A 15,482-nucleotide genomic window follows, 5' to 3' on the forward strand; every position below is an offset into this window, starting at 1 on the left:
TCCTGCCAGGAAGAATGCACAAGCACCAAGATAAACTTCACCCACCAGGAGGCAGACATCAGAACCAAGAAAAATGACAATCCTGCAGCCTGAGGGACAGAGGCCACACAGAGAAAGTTAAGACAAAATGAGACATCATCAGAGAAATAAACTCTAGAGGAAGCAACAAGGTAAAACCTGCGAAGAACAACTAAGCAGAGTGGAGACAGGCACTCTACCCAAAAAAGAATTCAAAGTGATGACAGTAAAGATGGTCCAAGATCCCAGAAAAAGACTAGGGGCACAGACCAAGAGGATACAACAAACATTTAATAAAGAGCTAGAAGCTTTAAAGAACAAACTGAGATGAACAATACAATAACTGCAATCAAAAGGACACTAAAAGGAATAAACAGAGTAAATGAGACAGAAGAACAAGTGAGTGAGCTGGAAGGCAGAGACTGATGGAAATCACTGCTGTGGAACAGAATAAAGAATGAAAACAAATGAGGACAGTCTAGGAGACCTCTGCTGCTGCTGCTAAGTCGCTTCAGTTGTGTCCGACTCCGTGCGACCCCATAGGCGGCAGCCCACCAGGCTCCCCCGTCCCTGGGATTCTCCAGGCAAGAACACTGGAGTGGGTTGCCACTGCCTTCTCCAATGCATGAAAGTGAAAAATGAAAGTGAAGTCTCTCAGTCATGTCTGACTCTTCACAACCCCATGGACTGCAGCCTACCAGGCTCCTCCGTCCATGGGATTTTCCAGGCAAGAGTACTGGAGTGGGTTGCCATTGCCTTCTCCGAGGAGACCTCTGGGACAGCAATAAATGCACCAACATCTGCAGCATAGGAGTCCTAGAAGGAGGAGAGGGAGAGAAGGCCTGGGAAAATATCTGAAGAGATAATAGCGAAAACTTTCCTAACATGGAAAAAGAAACACTCAAGTCCAGGAAGTGCAGAGAGTCCCAAATAGGATTAACCCAAGGAAGAACACACTGAGACACATGTTAATCAAACTGACAAAAAGAAAATATTAAAAGCAACAATAACATACAAGGGAATCCCCATAGGGTAACAGCTGATTTTTCAGCAGAAACTCTGCAGGCCAGAAGGGACTGGCACAATATATTTAAAGTAACGAAAAGGAAAAACCCACACTCAAGAATACTTTTAACCAGCAAGGCTCTTGTTAAGGTTTGCCAGAGAAATAAAAAACTTCAGAGACAAGCAAAAAGAAAAAAAAAGCTAAGTGAATTCAGTACCACGAAACCAGTTTTACAACAAATGCTAAAGAACTTTTCCATATGGGAAAGAAAATGCTACAATTAGAAACAAAAAAATTATAAATGAGGAAGTTCACTGGTAAAGCCAAACATACAGTAAAGGTAGGAAAACATTCACACATGAATATGGTATCAAGATCAGCAATCATGAGAAGAGAAAACTTCAGATGCAGAATATTGGGAACACATTTGAAATTAAGTGACCAGCAACTTAAAACAATCTAGTATAGTAGACTGCTATATCAAAACCTCATGGTGGGAATTCTCTAGTGGTCCAGTGGTTACCACTCTGTTTTCACTGCAGTGGGTCCAGGTTTGATCCTTGGTCAGGCAACTAAGATCCCACAGCCAAATGGTGTGGCCAAAAAATAAAACAAAACAAAAAAACCTCACAGTAACCACAATCTGAAAACTTACAATAAACACACACAAAAAGAAAAAGGAATCCGAACACAACACTAAAGTCAGTCACCAAATCACAGGAGAACAAAAGAGGAAGGAAAGAAAACAGATCTACAAAAACAAATCCAAAACAATTTAACAAAATGGCAATAAGAAATACCTATTACTAATTATCTTAAACAAAAATGGATTAAATGCTCCAACCAAAAGACACACTGGCTGAATGAATACAAAAACGAGACCCTTATATATGCTCTCTACAAAAGATACACTTCACATCTAGGGACACGTACAGACTGAAAGTGAGGAGATGGAAAAAGGCTTTCTATGCAAATGGAAACCAAAAGAAAGCTGGATAAGCAATACTCATATCAGAGAAAATAAACTTTAAAATAAAGACTGCTATGAGAGACAAAGAAAGACACTACATAATGATCCAGGCATTAGTCCAAGAACAAGATAAAACAATTGTAAATATATATGCATCCAACACGTGAGTACCTCAAGAATTATGACAAACGTTAAGAGACATAAATGGAGAAATTGACAGTAACACAATAACAGTGGGGGAATTTAATACCCCACTTACATCAACAGACAGACCATGCAGACAGAAAAATCAATAAGGAAACACCAGACTTAAACGACACATTAGGAGGAGAAGACACACAGGAGAAGGGGGTGACAGGACGAGGTGGTTGGGTGGCATCATCAACTCAATGGACATGAGTTGGAGCAAACTCCTGGAGACAGTGAAGGACAGGGAAACCTGGCGTGCGGCAGTCCACGGGGTCGCAAAGAGTCGGACACAACTGAGCAACTGGACAACAACATAGAGTATTCCATGCAAAAGCGGCAGAATACACATTCTTTTCAAGTGAACATGGAACATTGACCAGGACTGACCGCATACTGAGCCACAAAGCAAGCCTTGATAAATTTAAGAAAGCTGAAATCATATCAGGCATCTTTTCTAACCACAACGCCATGAGATTAGAAATCAACTGCAAGGAAAAAAAAAAAAAACTGTAAAGCAACATGGAGGCTAAACAATATGCTACCAAATGACCAATGGATCACTGAAGAAATCAAAGAGGAAATAAAAAAATAGCCAGAGACAAATGAAAACAAAAACATGATCCAAAGACTATGAGACACACTAAAAGCAGTTCTAGGAGGAAAGGTTTCTGAATGTTGAGCTTTAAGCCAACTTTCTCACTCTCCTCTTTCACTTTCATCGAGACTCTATTTAGTTCCTCTTCACTTTCTGCCATAAGAGTGGTGTCATCTGCATATCTGAGGTTATTGATATTTCTCCTGGCAATCTTGATTCCAGCTTGTGCTTCCTCCAGCCCAGCGTTTCTCTTGATGTACTCTGCATATAAGTTAAATAAGCAGGGTGACAATATACAGCCTTGACGTACTCCTTCCCCTATTTGGAACCAGTCTGTTGTTCCATGTCCAGTTCTAACTGTAAACGAAGATCATGGCATCTGGTCCCATCACTTCATGGGAAACAGATGGGGAAACAGTGGAAACAGTGTCAGACTTTATTTTTTTGGGCTCCAAAATCACTGTAGATGGTGATTTCAGCCATGAAATTAAAAGACGCTTACTCCTTGGAAGGAAAGTTATGACCAACCTAGATAGTACACTGAAAAGCAGAAACATTACTTTGCCAACAAAGGTCCATCGAGTCAAGGCTATGGTTTTTCCTGTGGTCATGTATGGATGTGAGAGTTGGACTGTGAAGAAAGCTGAGCGCCGAACAATTGATGCTTTTGAACTGTGGTGTTGGAGAAGACTCTTGAGAGTCCCTTGGACTGCAAGGAGATCCAACCAGTCCATTCTGAAGGAGATCAGCCCTGGGATTTCTTTGGAAGGAATGATGCTAAAGCTGAAACTCCAGTACTTTGGCCACCTCATGCGAAGAGTTGACTCGTTGGAAAAGACTCTGATGCTGGGAGGGATTGGGGGCAGGAGAAGGGGACAACAGAGGATGAGATGGCTGGATGGCATCACTGACTCGATGGACGTGAGTCTGGATGAACTCCGGGAGTTGGTGATGGACAGGGAGGCCTGGCGTGCTGGGATTCATGGGGTCGCAAAGAGTCAGACACAACTGAGCGACTGAACTGAACTGAGGAGGGAAGTTTATGGCCATACAATCTTACTTCAGGAAAAAAGAAAAATCCCAAATAAACAACCTACACGTACATCTAAAGCAACTAGATAAGGAAGAACAAATTCTAAAGTTAGTAGAAGGAAAGAAATCATAAATATCAGAGCAGAAATAAATGAAATACAGACAAGGAAAACAACAGAAAAGATCAATGACACTAAATGCTGGTTCTTCGAAAAGACAAACAGACCCGATAAACCTTTAGCCAGACTCATCAGGAAAAAACAGGAGAGTTCAAGTCAATAAAATCAGAAATGAAAACTGAGGAGTTAGAACTACCACCACAGAAATAAAAAGGATCACGAGAGACTACTAAACCAAACATATATATATATATATGCCAATAAAATGAACAACATAGAAGAAATGGACAAATTCTTGGAAAGGTATAATCTTCTGAGACTGAACCAGGAAGAAACAGAAAATATAAACAGACCTGTCACAAGGACTGAAATTGAAATAATGATTAAAAGACTTTCAATAAACAGGGGCTTCCCTGGTAAGATAAGACTATCCCTTATCCCTGGATAACTCTGCACTCGATGCAGGGGCCCAGGTTCAATCCCTGGTCAGTGAACTAGATCCATGTGCCACAACCAAGAGCTGGTGCAGCCTAAATAAATAAAAATTTTAAAAAGAAAAAAAAAACTCTTTACAAACAAAAGTCCAGGACAAGATGGCTTCACAGAAGAATTTTATCACACATTTAGAAAAGAGTTAATACCTCCTGCAGTACAGGAGGGGCTAGCGGCAGTTGGGCAGCGCAGGAGCGGCGAGCAGCAGAGAGGAGATATCCCATGTCCAAGGTCAGGAGCGGTGGCCGTGGGGACATACCCCAAGTCCAAGGTAAACAGCAGAGGCTTCGCTTTCCTGGAGCCGCCGTGAAGAGAAACACCACGTCCAAGGTAAGAGAAACCCAAGTAAGATGGTAGGCGCTGAGGGAGGGCATAAGAGGGCAGACAGACTGAAACCACAATCACAGACAATTAGCCAATCTGATCACATGGACCACAGCCTTGTGTAACTCAGTGAAACTAAGCCATGCCGTGTGGGGCCACCCAAGACGGACGGGTCATGGTGGAGAGGTCTGACAGAATGTGGTCCACTGGAGAAGGGAATGGCAAACCACTTCAGTATTCTTGCCATGAGAACCCAAGAACAGTAATGCAAAGGCAAAAAGAAGGACACTGAAAGATGAACTCCCCAGGATGGTAGGTGCCCAATATGATACTGGAGATCAGTGGAGAAATAACTTAAGAAAGAATGAAGGGATGGAGCCAAAGCAAAAAACAACACCTGGTTGTGGATGTGACTGGTGATAGAAGCAAAGTTCAATGCTGTAGAGAGCAATGTTGCATAGGAACCTGGAATGTCAGGTCCATGAATCAAGGCAAATTGGAAGTGGTCAAACAGGAGAGTGAACGTCAACATTCTAGGAATCAGCGAACTAAAATGGGCTGGAATGGGTGAATTTAAGTCAGATGACCATTATGTCTACTACTGTGGGCAAGAATCCCTTAGAAGAAATGGAGTAGCCATCATGGTCAACAAAAGAGTCTGAAATGCAGTACTTGGATGCAATCTCAAAAACGACAGAATGATCTCTGTTCGTTTCCAAGGCAAACCATTCAATATCATGGTAATCCAAGCCTATGCCCCACCAGTAAAGCTGAAGAAGCTGAAGTTGGACAGTTCTATGAAGACCTACAAGACCTTTTAGAACTAACACCCAAAAAAGATGTCCTTTTCATTATAGGGGACTGGAATGCAAAAGTAAAAAAAGAAAGTCAGAAAACACCTGGAGTAACAGGCAAATTTGGCCTTGGAGTACAGAATGAAGCAGGGCAAAGACTAATAGAGTTTTGCCAAGAGAACACACTGGTCATAGTAAACACCCTCTTCCAACAACATAAAAGAAGACTTTACACATGGACATCACCAGATGGCCAACACTGAAATCATATTGATTATATTCTTTGCAGCCAAAGATGGAGAAGCTCTATACACTCAGTAAAAACAAGACGGGACCTGACTGTGGCTCAGATCAGGAACTCTTTATTGCCAAATTCAGACCTAAATTGAGGAAAGTGGGGGAAACCACCAAACCATTCAGGTATGACCTAAATCAAATCCCTTATGATTATACAGTGGAAGTGAGAAATAGATTTAATGGATTAGATCTGATAGAGTACCTGATGAACTATGGAATGAGGTTTGTGATATTGTACAGGAGACAGGGATCAAGACCAACCACAGGAAAAAGAAATGCAAAAAAGCAAAATGGCTGTCTGGGGAGGCCTTACAAATAGCTGTGAAAAGAAGAGAAGCGAAAAGCAAAGGAGAAAAAGAAAGATACAAGCATCTGAATGCAGAGTTCCAAGAATAGCAAGGAGAGATAAGAAAGCCTTCCTCAGCGATCAATGCAAACAAATAGAGGAAAACAACAGAATGGGAAAGACTAGAGATCTCTTCAAGAAAATTAGAGATACCAAGGGACCATTTCATGCAAAGATGGGCTCAATAAAGGACAGAAATGGTATGGACCTGACAGAAGGAGAAGATATTAAGAAAAGGTGGCAAGAATACACAGAAGAACTGTACAAAAAAGATCTTCATGACCCAGATAATCACGATGGTGTGATCACTCACCTAGAGCCATACATCCTGGAGTGTGAAGTCCAGTGGGCCTTAGGAAGCATCACTACAAACAAAGCTAGTGGAGGTGATGGAATTCCAGTTGAGCTATTTCAAACCCTGAAAGATGATGCTGTGAAAGTGCTGCACTCAACATGCAAGTGGCCACAGGACTGGAAAAGGTCAGTTTTCATTCCAATCCCAAAGAAAGGCAATGTCAAAGAATGCTCAAACTACCGCACAATTGCACTCATCTCACACGCTAGTAAAGTAATGCTCAAAATTCTCCAAGCCAGGCTTCAGCAATATGTGAACCGTGAACTTCCTGATGTTCAAGCTGGTTTTAGAAAAGGCAGAGGAACCAGAGATCAAATTGCCAACATTCACTGCATCATGGGAAAAGCAAGAGAGTTCCAGAAAAACATCTATTTCTGCTTTATTGACTATGCCAAAGCCTTTGACTGTGTGGATCACAATAAACTATGGAAAATTCTGAGAGAGATGAGAATACCAGACCACCAGACCTGACTCTTGAAAAACCTGTATGCAGGTCAGGAAGCAACAGTTAGAACTGGACATGGAACAGACTGGTTACAAATAGGAAAAGAAGTATATCAAGGCTGTATATTGTCACCCTGCTTATTTAACTTCTATGCAGAGTACATCATGAGAAACACTGTGCTGGAAGAAGCACAAGCTGGAATCAAGATTGCCGGGAGAAATATCAATAACCTCAGATATGCAGATGACACCACCCTTATGGCAGAAAGTGAAGAGGAACTAAAAAGCCTCTTGATGAAAGTGAAAGAGGGGAGTGAAAAGGTTGGCTTAAAGCTCAACATTCAGAAAACTACAATCAAGGCATCCGGTCCATCACTTCATGGCAAATAGATAGGGAAACAGTGGAAACAGTGTCAGACTTTATTTTTTTGGGCTTCAAAATCACTGCAGATGGTGACTGCAGCCATGAAATTAAAAGATGCCTACTCCTTGGAAGGGAGGTTATGACCAACCTAGGCAGCAAAAAGCAAAGATTTTACTTTTTTTTATTAAAAAGCAAAGATCTTACTTTGCCAACAAAGGTTCGTGTAGTCAAGGATATGGTTTTTCCAATAGTCATGTATGGATGTGAGAGTTGGACTACAGGGAAAGCTGAGTGTTGAAGAATTGATGCTTTTGAACTGTGGTGTTGGAGAAGACTCTTGAGAGTCCCTTGGACTGCAAGGAGATCCAACCAGTCCATCCTAAAGGAGATCAGTCCTGGGTGATCATTGGAAGGTCTGATGTTGAAGCTGAAACTGCAATATTTTGGCCATCTGATGTGAAGAGCTGACTCATTGGAAAAGACCCTGTTGCTGGGAAAGATTGGGGGCAGGAGAAGGGGACGATAGAGGATGAGATGGTTGGATGGCATCACTGACTCAATGGACATGAGTTTGGGTGGGCTCCGGGAGTTGGTGTTGGCCAGGGAGGCCTGGCGTGCTGCAGCTCACTGGGGCGCGAAGAGTCAGACACAATTGAGCGACTGGAGTGAACTGAATACCAATCCTTTTGAAACTCTTACAAAAGCTTGCAGAGGAAGGAATACCCCCAAATTCATTATATTAGGCCACCACCACTGACGCAAAAACCAGACAAAGATACCACACAAAAAAAGAAAATTAGAAGCCTGTATCACTGATGAACATAGATGCAAAAATCCTCAACAAAATACCAGCAAACTGAACCCAACAATGCATTAAATAGATCATACACTAGATTATTAAGTGAGATTTATTCCTGGGATGAAGCATTTTTCAATATCTGCAAAACAATCAGGGTGATACACCACATTAACAAATTGAAGAACAAAAACCATATGATAATCTCAACAGAGAAAATGCTTGTAATAAAATTCAACTTATTCATTCATGATAAAAACTCTTCAGAAAGTGGACATAGAGGGGACTTATCTCCACATAATAAAAGTCATATATGACAAGCCCATGACTAACATCATACTCAATGGTGAAAAGCAGAAAGCCTTTCCTCTAAGATCAGGAACAATACAAGGATATCCACTCTTTCCGCTTTTACTCAACATACTTTTGAAGTCCTAGCCACAGCAATCAGAGAAGAAAAAGTAAATAAATAAAAGGAGCCCAAATTGGAAAAGAAGTAAAACTGTAACTGTAGATGACATCAGTTTAGTTCAGTTGCTCAGTCGTGTCCAATTCTTACCATACATATGAAATCATAAAGATGCTACCAGAAAACTACTGAGCTAATTAATGCACTTGGTAAAGTTGCAGGATACAAAATTCATACACAGAAGGGCTTCTCTGGCAGTTCAGTGGTCACGACTCCATGCTTCCACTGCCAGGGGCATGTGGTTGAGGAAGCTACGGTCATATCTGCTGTGCAGCACATCCAAAAAACACAAACAAACATACAAAGAAATCTAAATTAATACACAAAAGTCTGTTGCATTCTATACACTAGTGAAGGAGAAATTAAGGAAATAATCCCATTTATCACGACATCAAAAGAATAAAATACTTAGGAATAAAACTACTAAAGGAGGCAAAAAACCTGTACTCTAAAAACTATATGATGATGATGAAAGGAACTGAAGGTGGTGGGGGTGGGGGCGGTGGGAGAAAAAGAAAAAATTGAAGATGACACAGAAAAATATACCATGTTCTTGGATTGAAGAATCAATTCAGTTAAAATGACTATACTACCCAAGGCAATCTTCACACTCAATGCAATCGGCATCAAATTACCAATGGCATCTTTCACAGAACTAGAACAAAAATTTGTGAAATCTGTATGGAAACACAAAAGACCAGTAATAGTTAAAATGATTCTGAGAGAGAAAAACAAAGGTGGAAGAATCAGGCTCCCTGATTTTAGAAAATGCTATAGCAATTAAAAGAGTACGGATGGCACTGGCATAAAAACAGCAATAGAGAGCAACAGACCCGGACAGAAAGTCCAGTAACAGAGGTCTCCCTGATGGCTCAGTGGTGAAGAACCCACCTGCCAATGCAGCGTTTGATCCTCGGTCCAGGAAAACCCACATGCTGCAGTGCAACTCAGTCCATGCAACACAGCGACTGAGCCAGCACACCCCAACAACAGAGACCACACAGTGAGAAGCCTGTGCACCCCAACTGGAGAGAAGCCCATTCAGCAACAAAGATTCAGCAGAGCCAAAATAAAAAAACAGCTTTTGCAGAGCAAAAGAAATCATAAACAAACGAAAAGACAACCCACAAAATGGGAGAAAATATTTGCAAATGAGACAACTGACAAGGGATTAATCTCCAAAGTATATAAACAGTTCATGTAGCTTTATGTATTAAAAAAAAAAGAGTCCAATCAAAAAATTGGCAGATCTAAATAGACATTTCTCCAAAGACACACATATGGCCAAAAAAGCACATGAAAAGAGGCTCAACGTCTCTAATTATTAGAGAAATGCAAATCAACTCACAGCTATCAGCATGGCCATCAAAGAGTCTATAAACAGGGACTTCCCAGGTGGTCCCGTGGTTAAGAATGGGCCTGTCAATGCAGGTGACATGGGTTTGATCCCTGGTCTGGGAAGATCCCACATGCCGCAGAGCACCTAAGTCCATGTGGCACAACTACTAAGCCCACGTGCTGCACGGCATGAAGCCCACACCCCCTAGAGGCCATGCTCTGCAACAAGAAAAGCCACCACAATGAGGTCCATGCACGGCACCCGGAGAAAGCCCACAGGCAGCAACAAAGACTCAGCACAGCCAAAAATAAATACATAAATACATATTTTTAACGTCTACAAACAGTAAATGCTAGAGAGTGTGGAGAAAAGGGAACCTCCCGACACTGTTGTTGGGAATGTAAATTGGTACAATTATAGAGAACAGTATGGAGTTTCCTTTAAAAAACTAAAAATAAGCCTATCGTATGATCAAGCAATGCCACTCCTGGAATGTATCTGGCTGTCCTCAGTTGCATCTCCCTCTTTGCGACCGTATGGACTGTAGCCCACCAGGCTCCTCTGTCCATGAGATTCCCAAGCAAGAATACTGGAATGGGTTGTCATTTCCTCCTCCAGGGGTCTGTCCTGATCCAGGGACTGAACTTGCGTCTCTTGCGTCTCCTGCACTGGCAGGCAGATTTTTCACCACTGAGCCTCCTGGGAAGCCCATGTATATGGAAAAAACTATCATTTGAAAAGATATATGCATACAGTGTTCATAACAGCACTATTTCAGTTCAGTTGCTCAGTTGTGTCCAACTCTTTGTGACCCCGTGGACTGCAGCATTCCGGCTTCCCTGTTCATCACCAACTCTCAGAGCTTGTTATAAGTCATGGCCATTAAGCCGGTGATGCCATCCAACCACTATAGTTAAAAGACACGGAAGCAACCTAAATGACCACTGACAGAGGAATGGATAAATGAGATGTGGTACATACAGGCAACGGAGTATTCTTCAGCCATAAAAAGGATGAAACAATGCCACTTGCAGCAACATGGATGAACCTATGTATCATCAAACTAAGTGAACTAAGTCAGACAGAAATACTATATCCTATATCCTGTGTGGAATCTAAAAATAAAATGATACAAATGAACTTATTTACAAAACAAAAACAGAACTCCAGACTCTGAAAATAAACTTATGGTTACCAGAGGGGAAAGGAAGAGGGAGAGAGAAAGAAGAATCTGAAAAAGGACAGATGTATAACTGAATCAGGTGCTATACGCCTGAAACTAATACAACACTGTAAATCAACTAAACTCTTATATACAATAAAAATTTAATTAAAAAAAAGAATAATGGTAGTTGACATGGGGAAGTCTAATTCCAGTGAGCCTCTTCCACCCGTAGGTACTGATTCAGTTACCACATCTCCTACCTTGTTTAGCCACCAAGGGATCCAAAACGATGTTTGATGCCCAACAGAAACAGTGAGAACACTGGCATTTTGTGAATTAATTTTAGAAAAAAGCTTTTCAATACGTATTGTTATCTTTCTAAACGTATTTGCTGTATCTTTCCTGCTATTTGTTCCAAATTGTATTAAAATAATTTAGCATGAGGTCTGAAGTATCATTCACACACTGATACTTATAAAGTAGAAAACAACATCAATAGGAAACATGCTGCACTGAGATTCAGGCGCTCCAGGTAGTAATCCTGGTTCAGGCACTTACAAGCTATGAATTCTGACACTCATTAACCTTTCTGTCACCAAGATTATAAGTAGAAGACAGTCTCTTATAAGGAACTTAAGAGTTTAATTAGGAGAGATAACTAACAGTAAACAATTAAGACCTAGAATTAGTAATGTAAGGGTCAAATTCAGTAACTGTGAAGAAACAGGAGGGTTAAGAGTGAGACAGACTCCATGTGGAAACCATTCTGATTAAGCTGATGGAAATCTGCAGCAGAAATTGAGAACAAGCTTTCCAGGTTGTGAAACCTGATAGGGTTTCACTGATTGGAGATTCAGGATGGGAAACTACAGAAAGTGGGAATACAACACCTTTGAATAGTATGGGCAAAAAGGACCACCTAAAATGTAACAACTTCTGAGTTTTAACAGCCCAATTTTAAAGAAACCCACCTGTGGTCCTTTTTAAAAAGAAATTTAATTGTTGTAAAATAAACATACCATAAAATTTATTACTTTAACCATTTTTAAGTGCACAGTTCAGTACATTATATACATTCACCCACTGCTGTGCAATCACCAAAATTTTTTTGTCTTGCAAAATTGAAAATCTATATCCATTAAACAACTCCCATAACCTCCTCTCCCCAGGTCCCACCTTCCATTTCTATTAACTTGCCTACTCTAAATATGTCAGAAAAGTCAAAGCATACAGTTATCTTTTGGTGACCAGCTTACTTCACTTAGCATAATGTCCTGCTGTCCTCTATGCACATCATACCTGATGTCAAAGACCATGTCAAAGTTCTGCTACATCCTCACAGTATTCCTTGGCCCTCACACACTGAATTGTCTCACATCATTTTAAGTAGTGCCTCCAAAAGCTTTAGGTTTCTGAAGAGGCTGCAGACACGTTTTCTCTTTCAAACACCAATGACTTAAATCCACACCAAACCTACAATTTTTATGACACAGCTATACAACTATATGAAACAGAACTAATAAAATGAATGAACCAGGTTGTGCCTTTTCTCCACATACTTTCAAATACTACCAAATCTTCCCATATAACTCTCCCACAAATTCATTCCATCTGCTCCTAATAACCAGCAAACTGTTAAAATTCCCTTTCTGGTAGTCTCTACCTGCTTTCTGGGCAATATTCATTTCATAATAATATCTACCATATTTTCTAGTGGACTCTTTTGCACATTTCAGAGCAAAAACGTAAGGGAGGAAAAGTATTGTATATTTAAAAACAAAACTTTGAGTGCTAAGTATACAGTAAATATTTTATTAATGTATATGACAAATTTACTTTGTAATAAACCAAAAAGGAAAAAATAAAGATCACCAGAAAATAGTAACAACTACTAGTTTTACTGAATATTTACATCTTACAAAAATAAATACTGAGCTGATCCAGGAAGCCTGTTAAAAAACCAGTAACTTACAGGTAAAAACAATACAGTTTTGCAAAGCTTTCCGATCAGTTTCAATTATGCACAGTAAAATTAAAATTAACTACATTAATTTTAAACCACAATAAAATTAAAATTAACCACTGTAAGAACAGAAATAAAGTATATAGAATAATGTATCTTCAAACAAGTAGAAGGAAAAAGAGAAGATAAAACCTCAATTCAAAAAAAGGCAAGGAAAGAGAAAGAAAAAGGGCAGAGAGTACAAATTATAAAATGGCAAAAAAAGGTTTTTCAACAATTATAAAGAGCCCACTAAAAGCCAGGTATTGTTTTAAGCACTAGGGATACAGCTGTAAACAAAATACAGAAAAATACCAGCTCTCATACATAAGCTTCTATGGTTGTGGGGTAAACATTGCTGAGCCAGAGAAATGAACCAATCCCACAGCCGGTCATATGGTGATATGCAGGAGGAGGATGGGTACAATAGAAATGTAAGGGAAGGCTATGCCAGGGAAGTCCTCACTGAAAAGGTAAAGTTAAAAAAAATATATGAAGGAGGTAAGGGATTAAGCCCTGTGGACATTCAGACAAAGGAATTCCAAGTGTGAATATCCTGAGGTTAGGATGTGCCTGAGGCACCCGAATAAAGGGGGAGAGGAGCCGGAGATTAGATCAGAGATATAGCAAGGGCGGGATCAGAAAGCACCTTGAGGGTCGTTCTAAAGAATCTGGCTTTCAATCTGAGTGAAATGGGAAGTCCATGGAGACTTTTGTGAGAGGGAGATAATCTGATTTTTTTTTTTTTTTTAAGAAAAATCACTAGATGTGATGGAAAGGCTGAAATAAGAAAAAGCAGATTGGTTAGGTGTCTACTGCAGGAATCCAGATGAAAGATAGCTGCAATTTCGATAAGGGGAGGTGGTAAGAAGGGCTTGGGCCTCTGGATAGATTCTGAAGGCTGAGTTCTTGGATTTGCTGCTGATAGGTTAAATGTGTGTGAGAAAGAGATGAGTCAAGGATGACTCAAAAGGTTGTGGCTTGAACAAATACCTCAGAAATGACTTTGAATATAAGTACAGTAAGGCTGCCAGTCAAAAGGCACAGACTGTCCACTTAGATTAAAAAAAAAATACCCAGCAATATGCTATTTTATTATAAAAGTATACACAAAGGTTAAAACTAAAAAAGATGAAAAAAGCTGAGACAAATAACAAACAACAGTCCTCATGGCTATATTAACGCGAGACAAGAGAAGTCTGTACTCTTAATCTGTCTACTCTTTCTGTAACAGTTTGGCATTTGTGAGTCCTGTTTTCACAACGGGACTGTAGTTTCTTTAGGGACAGGGATACCACACCCTCATCTGGATCCATCCACAACCTAGAACAGTCCTCTTGTCAGCAGTGAACAGTAGGTAAAACTTGTAAATACGTTCTCCACCCACTTAACATTAGTTCTCCTACATCATAAATGTTAAAGCATTTAAAAGGTCAGAGTTGGTTCTCTAACCAGACACCAAGTCGTGGGTCGCCTGTACCATTTTCACCTATTTCCAAGTGACAAGTCAACAGGCTTTTCCGTGAAGTGCAATGCAGTGTGCCCCGCTCGCCCGCAGCCAGGCCGGAGACCCCGCCCGCCCCCGCAAATGCAAGGGGATTCGGTCAAAGACTTAAGTGCAGATGGATTCGGTCAAAGCCTCAAGAAGCAGACCACGCCCGGCAATCTTGGAAGTTTCTAAGAAAGGGGAAAAAGACCGAGAGCCCTGCACGGTTGCACGGGTCACGAGCCAGCTAGCATTGCATGCTTCCTCCGCTACCCAGACTCACCCCAAGCTCACCTGCCTGCAGCCAGCCAGGGTGATCTGAGCGACAGCCCCCGGCACGCGCTTTGCCCCGAGGCAGCTTCCGGCTCTGGTCGGAAGTGCTCCTTTAGGAAGACAGGAAGTCCCGCCCCCGGGGACGGGAGCTGCGGCAGCTGAATCTCAGTGCTGAACATCAGCTCAAGAGTCTGGGTAGCCGGAGGTGTGGTCAGCCCGCCCAAAGCCAGCCAAACACTCGGCCCCTGGGCTGACCCCGCGATGCCCCCTAAACTTGGGATAACGGAAAGAAGGATCGCGCTCTTTCCAGTTTACTAGTTATCACGGAAGCGAGTTACAAGTCCCGTATGAGATTCAGTTCCATGTTCGTGGGGAATTTACCATATAGGAAGTCTGAGGTGGTCATAGAAAAGAAACTAGTGTTGATGCCTCAAACGCTAGGGGAAAAAAATTTAACGGGCTGAATCGTAAGGCAGAATGAAAGTAAACGCAGTAATAGAAAAAGGAAATTCCATAGACATGTTAATTTCTAACAGTTTTCTCATATCTCAAGAGTTGTGAAGATCAAATGCTGCTGCTGCTGCTAAGTCTCTTCAGTCGTGTCCGA

The 15,482-nt window shown here is 41.1% G+C and overlaps 1 protein-coding gene across 8 annotated transcripts in view; it reads right to left on the reverse strand.

Moving 5' to 3' along the window:
• The window catches only part of TBCE (tubulin folding cofactor E), an 89,043-nt gene extending 74,068 nt beyond the window's left edge, over positions 1–14,975 (reverse strand). For 3 of the 8 annotated variants that reach the window (XM_086382839.1, XM_086382831.1, XM_086382836.1), the window contains exon 1: positions 14,897–14,975. The gene's annotated coding sequence lies outside the window, so the exon portion shown is untranslated. Of the gene's footprint in view, positions 1–14,568 lie in introns of all 8 variants that reach the window. The other 5 variants (XM_086382840.1, XM_086382832.1, XM_086382838.1 and 2 more) reach the window with 3 other exon arrangements.
• Between the last annotated feature and the right edge of the window lie 507 nt (positions 14,976–15,482).

Source organism: Bos grunniens, chromosome 28, assembly GCF_055505025.1.
Source record: "Bos grunniens cultivar Pamir isolate PY7600 chromosome 28, Bosgru_T2T1.0, whole genome shotgun sequence".
Taxonomy (NCBI): domain Eukaryota; kingdom Metazoa; phylum Chordata; class Mammalia; order Artiodactyla; family Bovidae; genus Bos; species Bos grunniens.